Source organism: Daphnia pulicaria, chromosome 6 (assembly GCF_021234035.1).
Source record: "Daphnia pulicaria isolate SC F1-1A chromosome 6, SC_F0-13Bv2, whole genome shotgun sequence".
NCBI classification, from domain to species: domain Eukaryota; kingdom Metazoa; phylum Arthropoda; class Branchiopoda; order Diplostraca; family Daphniidae; genus Daphnia; species Daphnia pulicaria.
The window spans coordinates 15,668,525-15,673,524 of record NC_060918.1 but is presented as its reverse complement, the minus strand read 5'-3'; the positions used below and the strand labels follow the sequence as shown (position 1 = coordinate 15,673,524).

The following is a 5,000-nucleotide window of genomic DNA, read 5'->3' as shown; positions in this document are numbered from 1 at the left end:
GGCCCGGGTTCGATTCCGGGTCGATGCAGTACTAGTTTGGTAAGAACTCAGAAATATATCTGTAAAAGATAAAAGAAGAGTAGTTTTATAAGATTCTCGTGTGTGAAGATCACCTAAAAACAAAGCGACATAAAGCTCGTGAGTCACTAAGGAATCAAATCAAAAGTAACTTTAAAAAAAACCATGTCAATCGTGTGGGTTAACATCTTAGGCGATAATTATGAAAATTGAAATCGCCAATGTTCAACAGAAGTACAAATTTTTTGGAATCAGTTTCTATTTTTGAAAGATTTAACTTAAGCAGAGTGGCGCAGCGGAAGCGTGCTGGGCCCATAACCCAGAGGTCCGTAGATCGAAACTACGCTCTGCTAGACAAATTTTTTTTTTATGATGCAATGTATTTTCTAAAAATTTCTTTGTGCACAGTAGACGTGAACAATGTCGCATCGATGGTTCAGTGGTAGAATGCTCGCTTGCCACGTGGGTGGCCCGGGTTCGATTCCCGGTCGATGCAGTACTAGTTTGGTAAGAACTCAGAAATATTTCTGTAAAAGAAGAGTAGTTTTATAAGATTCTCGTGTGTGAAGATCACCTAAAAACAAAGCGACATAAAGCTCGTGAGTCACTAAGGAATCAAATCAAAAGTAACTTTAAAAAAAACCATGTCAATCGTGTGGGTTAACATCTTAGGCGATAATTATGAAAATTGAAATCGCCAATGTTCAACAGAAGTACAAATTTTTTGGAATCAGTTTCTATTTTTGAAAGATTTAACATAAGCAGAGTGGCGCAGCGGAAGCGTGCTGGGCCCATAACCCAGAGGTCCGTAGATTGAAACTACGCTCTGCTAGACAAATGTTTTTTTGATGATGCAATGTATTTTCTAAAAATTTCTTTGTGCACAGTAGACGTGAACAATGTCGCATCGATGGTTCAGTGGTAGAATGCTCGCTTGCCACGTGGGCGGCCCGGGTTGGATTCCCGGTCGATGCAGTACTAGTTTGGTAAGAACTCAGAAATATTTCTGCAAAAGAGTAGTTTGATCAGATTCTCGTATTTGAAGATCATCTAAAAACAAAGCAACATAAAGCTCGTGAGTCACTAAGGAATCTAGTCAAAAGTAACTTTAAAAAAAACCATGTCAATCGTGTGGGTTAACATCTTAGGCGATAATTATGAAAATTGAAATCGCCAATGTTCAACAGAAGTACACATTCTTTGGAATCAGTTTCTATTTTTTAAAGAATAAACATAAGCAGAGTGGCGCAGCGGAAGCGTGCTGGGCCCATAACCCAGAGGTCCGTAGATCGAAACTACGCTCTGCTAGACAAATGTTTTTTTGATGATGCAATGTATTTTCTAAAAATTTCTTTGTGCACAGTAGACGTGAACAATGTCGCATCGATGGTTCAGTGGTAGAATGCTCGCTTGCCACCTGGGCGGCCCGGGTTCCATTCCCGGTCGATGCAGTACTAGTTTGGTAAGAACTCAGAAATATTTCTGCAAAAGAGTAGATTGATCAGATTCTCGTATTTGAAGATCATCTAAAAACAAAGCAACATAAAGTTCGTGAGTCACTAAGGAATCTAGTCAAAAGTAACTTTAATAAAAAACCATGTCAATCGTGTGGGTTTAACATCTTAGGCGATTATTATGAAAATTGAAATCGCCAATGTTCAACAGAAGTACAAATTTTTGGAATCAGTTTCTATTTTTGAAAGAATTAACATAAGCAGAGTGGCGCAGCGGAAGCGTGCTGGGCCCATAACCCAGAGGTCCGTAGATCGAAACTACGCTCTGCTAGACAAATGTTTTTTTGATGATGCAATGTATTTTCTAAAAATTTCTTTGTGCACAGTAGACGTGAACAATGTCGCATCGATGGTTCAGTGGTAGAATGCTCGCTTGCCACGTGGGCGGCCCGGGTTCGATTCCGGGTCGATGCAGTACTAGTTTGGTAAGAACTCAGAAATATATCTGTAAAAGATAAAAGAAGAGTAGTTTTATAAGATTCTCGTGTGTGAAGATCACCTAAAAACAAAGCGACATAAAGCTCGTGAGTCACTAAGGAATCAAATCAAAAGTAACTTTAAAAAAAACCATGTCAATCGTGTGGGTTAACATCTTAGGCGATAATTATGAAAATTGAAATCGCCAATGTTCAACAGAAGTACAAATTTTTTGGAATCAGTTTCTATTTTTGAAAGATTTAACATAAGCAGAGTGGCGCAGCGGAAGCGTGCTGGGCCCATAACCCAGAGGTCCGTAGATCGAAACTACGCTCTGCTAGACAAATGTTTTTTTGATGATGCAATGTATTTTCTAAAAATTTCTTTGTGCACAGTAGACGTGAACAATGTCGCATCGATGGTTCAGTGGTAGAATGCTCGCTTGCCACGGGTTCGATTCCCGGTCGATGCAGTACTAGTTTGGTAAGAAATCAGAAATATATCTGTAAAAGAGTAGTTTGATCAGATTCTCGTGTTTGAAGATCATCTAAAAACAAAGCAACATAAAGCTCGTGAGTCACTAAGGAATCTAGTCAAAATTAACTTTAATAAAAAACCATGTCAATCGTGTGGGTTTAACATCTTAGGCGATTATTATGAAAATTGAAATCGCCAATGTTCAACAGAAGTACAAATTTTTTGGAATCAGTTTCTATTTTTGAAAGAATTAACATAAGCAGAGTGGCGCAGCGGAAGAGTGCTGGGCCCATAACCCAGAGGTCCGTAGATCGAAACTACGCTCTGCTAGACAAATGTTTTTTTGATGATGCAATTTATTTTCTAAAAATTTCTTTGTGCACAGTAGACGTGAACAATGTCGCATCGATGGTTCAGTGGTAGAATGCTCGCTTGCCACGTGGGCGGCCCGGGTTCGATTCCCGGTCGATGCAGTACTAGTTTGGTAAGAACTCAGAAATATTTCTGCAAAAGAGTAGTTTTATAAGATTCTCGTATTTGAAGATCATCTAAAAACAAAGCAACATAAAGCTCGTGAGTCACTAAGGAATCTAGTCAAAATTAACTTTAATAAAAAACCATGTCAATCGTGTGGGTTTAACATCTTAGGCGATTATTATGAAAATTGAAATCGCCAATGTTCAACAGAAGTACAAATTTTTTGGAATCAGTTTCTATTTTTGAAAGAATAAACATAAGCAGAGTGGCGCAGCGGAAGCGTGCTGGGCCCATAACCCAGAGGTCCGTAGATCGAAACTACGCTCTGCTAGACAAATGTTTTTTTGATGATGCAATGTATTTTCTAAAAATTTCTTTGTGCACAGTAGACGTGAACAATGTCGCATCGATGGTTCAGTGGTAGAATGCTCGCTTGCCACGTGGGCGGCCCGGGTTCGATTCCCGGTCGATGCAGTACTAGTTTGGTAAGAACTCAGAAATATATCTGTAAAAGAAGAGTAGTTTTATAAGATTCTCGTGTGTGAAGATCACTTAAAAACAAAGCGACATAAAGCTCGTGAGTCACTAAGGAATCAAATCAAAAGTAACTTTAAAAAAAACCATGTCAATCGTGTGGGTTAACATCTTAGGCGATAATTATGAAAATTGAAATCGCAAATGTTCAACAGAAGTACAAATTTTTTGGAATCAGTTTCTATTTTTGAAAGAATTAACATAAGCAGAGTGGCGCAGCGGAAGCGTGCTGGGCCCATAACCCAGAGGTCCGTAGATCGAAACTACGCTCTGCTAGACAAATGTTTTTTTGATGATGCAATGTATTTTCTAAAAATTTCTTTGTGCACAGTAGACGTGAACAATGTCGCATCGATGGTTCAGTGGTAGAATGCTCGCTTGCCACGTGGGCGGCCCGGGTTCGATTCCCGGTCGATGCAGTACTAGTTTGGTAAGAACTCAGAAATATTTCTGCAAAAGAGTAGTTTTATAAGATTCTCGTATTTGAAGATCATCTAAAAACAAAGCAACATAAAGCTCGTGAGTCACTAAGGAATCTAGTCAAAATTAACTTTAATAAAAAACCATGTCAATCGTGTGGGTTTAACATCTTAGGCGATTATTATGAAAATTGAAATCGCCAATGTTCAACAGAAGTACAAATTTTTTGGAATCAGTTTCTATTTTTGAAAGAATAAACATAAGCAGAGTGGCGCAGCGGAAGCGTGCTGGGCCCATAACCCAGAGGTCCGTAGATCGAAACTACGCTCTGCTAGACAAATGTTTTTTTGATGATGCAATGTATTTTCTAAAAATTTCTTTGTGCACAGTAGACGTGAACAATGTCGCATCGATGGTTCAGTGGTAGAATGCTCGCTTGCCACGTGGGCGGCCCGGGTTCGATTCCCGGTCGATGCAGTACTAGTTTGGTAAGAACTCAGAAATATATCTGTAAAAGAAGAGTAGTTTTATAAGATTCTCGTGTGTGAAGATCACTTAAAAACAAAGCGACATAAAGCTCGTGAGTCACTAAGGAATCAAATCAAAAGTAACTTTAAAAAAAACCATGTCAATCGTGTGGGTTAACATCTTAGGCGATAATTATGAAAATTGAAATCGCAAATGTTCAACAGAAGTACAAATTTTTTGGAATCAGTTTCTATTTTTGAAAGAATTAACATAAGCAGAGTGGCGCAGCGGAAGCGTGCTGGGCCCATAACCCAGAGGTCCGTAGATCGAAACTACGCTCTGCTAGACAAATGTTTTTTTGATGATGCAATGTATTTTCTAAAAATTTCTTTGTGCACAGTAGACGTGAACAATGTCGCATCGATGGTTCAGTGGTAGAATGCTCGCTTGCCACCTGGGCGGCCCGGGTTCCATTCCCGGTCGATGCAGTACTAGTTTGGAAAGAACTCAGAAATATTTCTGCAAAAGAGTAGTTTGATCAGATTCTCGTATTTGAAGATCATCTAAAAACAAAGCAACATAAAGCTCGTGAGTCACTAAGGAATCTAGTCAAAAGTAACTTTAATAAAAAACCATGTCAATCGTGTGGGTTTAACATCTTAGGCGATTATTATG

General features: G+C 39.0%; 13 non-coding genes across 13 annotated transcripts; all 13 read left to right on the top strand.

The window, feature by feature from the left end:
- Positions 1-299: 299 nt before the first annotated feature.
- On the top strand, positions 300-371 carry Trnam-cau. The gene has a single exon. It is a non-coding gene; the product is annotated as a tRNA-Met (tRNA).
- A 72-nt stretch (positions 372-443) lies between these two features.
- Positions 444-514, top strand: Trnag-gcc. Its single transcript has one exon. It is a non-coding gene; the product is annotated as a tRNA-Gly (tRNA).
- A 740-nt stretch (positions 515-1,254) lies between these two features.
- Positions 1,255-1,326, top strand: Trnam-cau. The gene has a single exon. It is a non-coding gene; the product is annotated as a tRNA-Met (tRNA).
- Positions 1,327-1,731: 405 nt separating this feature from the next.
- Trnam-cau lies at positions 1,732-1,803 on the top strand. Its single transcript has one exon. It is a non-coding gene; the product is annotated as a tRNA-Met (tRNA).
- Positions 1,804-2,217: 414 nt separating this feature from the next.
- On the top strand, positions 2,218-2,289 carry Trnam-cau. The gene has a single exon. It is a non-coding gene; the product is annotated as a tRNA-Met (tRNA).
- A 539-nt stretch (positions 2,290-2,828) lies between these two features.
- On the top strand, positions 2,829-2,899 carry Trnag-gcc. The gene has a single exon. It is a non-coding gene; the product is annotated as a tRNA-Gly (tRNA).
- Positions 2,900-3,162: 263 nt separating this feature from the next.
- Trnam-cau lies at positions 3,163-3,234 on the top strand. The gene has a single exon. It is a non-coding gene; the product is annotated as a tRNA-Met (tRNA).
- Positions 3,235-3,306: 72 nt separating this feature from the next.
- Trnag-gcc lies at positions 3,307-3,377 on the top strand. The gene has a single exon. It is a non-coding gene; the product is annotated as a tRNA-Gly (tRNA).
- Positions 3,378-3,641: 264 nt separating this feature from the next.
- Positions 3,642-3,713, top strand: Trnam-cau. The gene has a single exon. It is a non-coding gene; the product is annotated as a tRNA-Met (tRNA).
- Positions 3,714-3,785: 72 nt separating this feature from the next.
- On the top strand, positions 3,786-3,856 carry Trnag-gcc. Its single transcript has one exon. It is a non-coding gene; the product is annotated as a tRNA-Gly (tRNA).
- Positions 3,857-4,119: 263 nt separating this feature from the next.
- Trnam-cau lies at positions 4,120-4,191 on the top strand. The gene has a single exon. It is a non-coding gene; the product is annotated as a tRNA-Met (tRNA).
- A 72-nt stretch (positions 4,192-4,263) lies between these two features.
- On the top strand, positions 4,264-4,334 carry Trnag-gcc. The gene has a single exon. It is a non-coding gene; the product is annotated as a tRNA-Gly (tRNA).
- A 264-nt stretch (positions 4,335-4,598) lies between these two features.
- Trnam-cau lies at positions 4,599-4,670 on the top strand. Its single transcript has one exon. It is a non-coding gene; the product is annotated as a tRNA-Met (tRNA).
- The last annotated feature ends 330 nt before the right edge of the window (positions 4,671-5,000 follow it).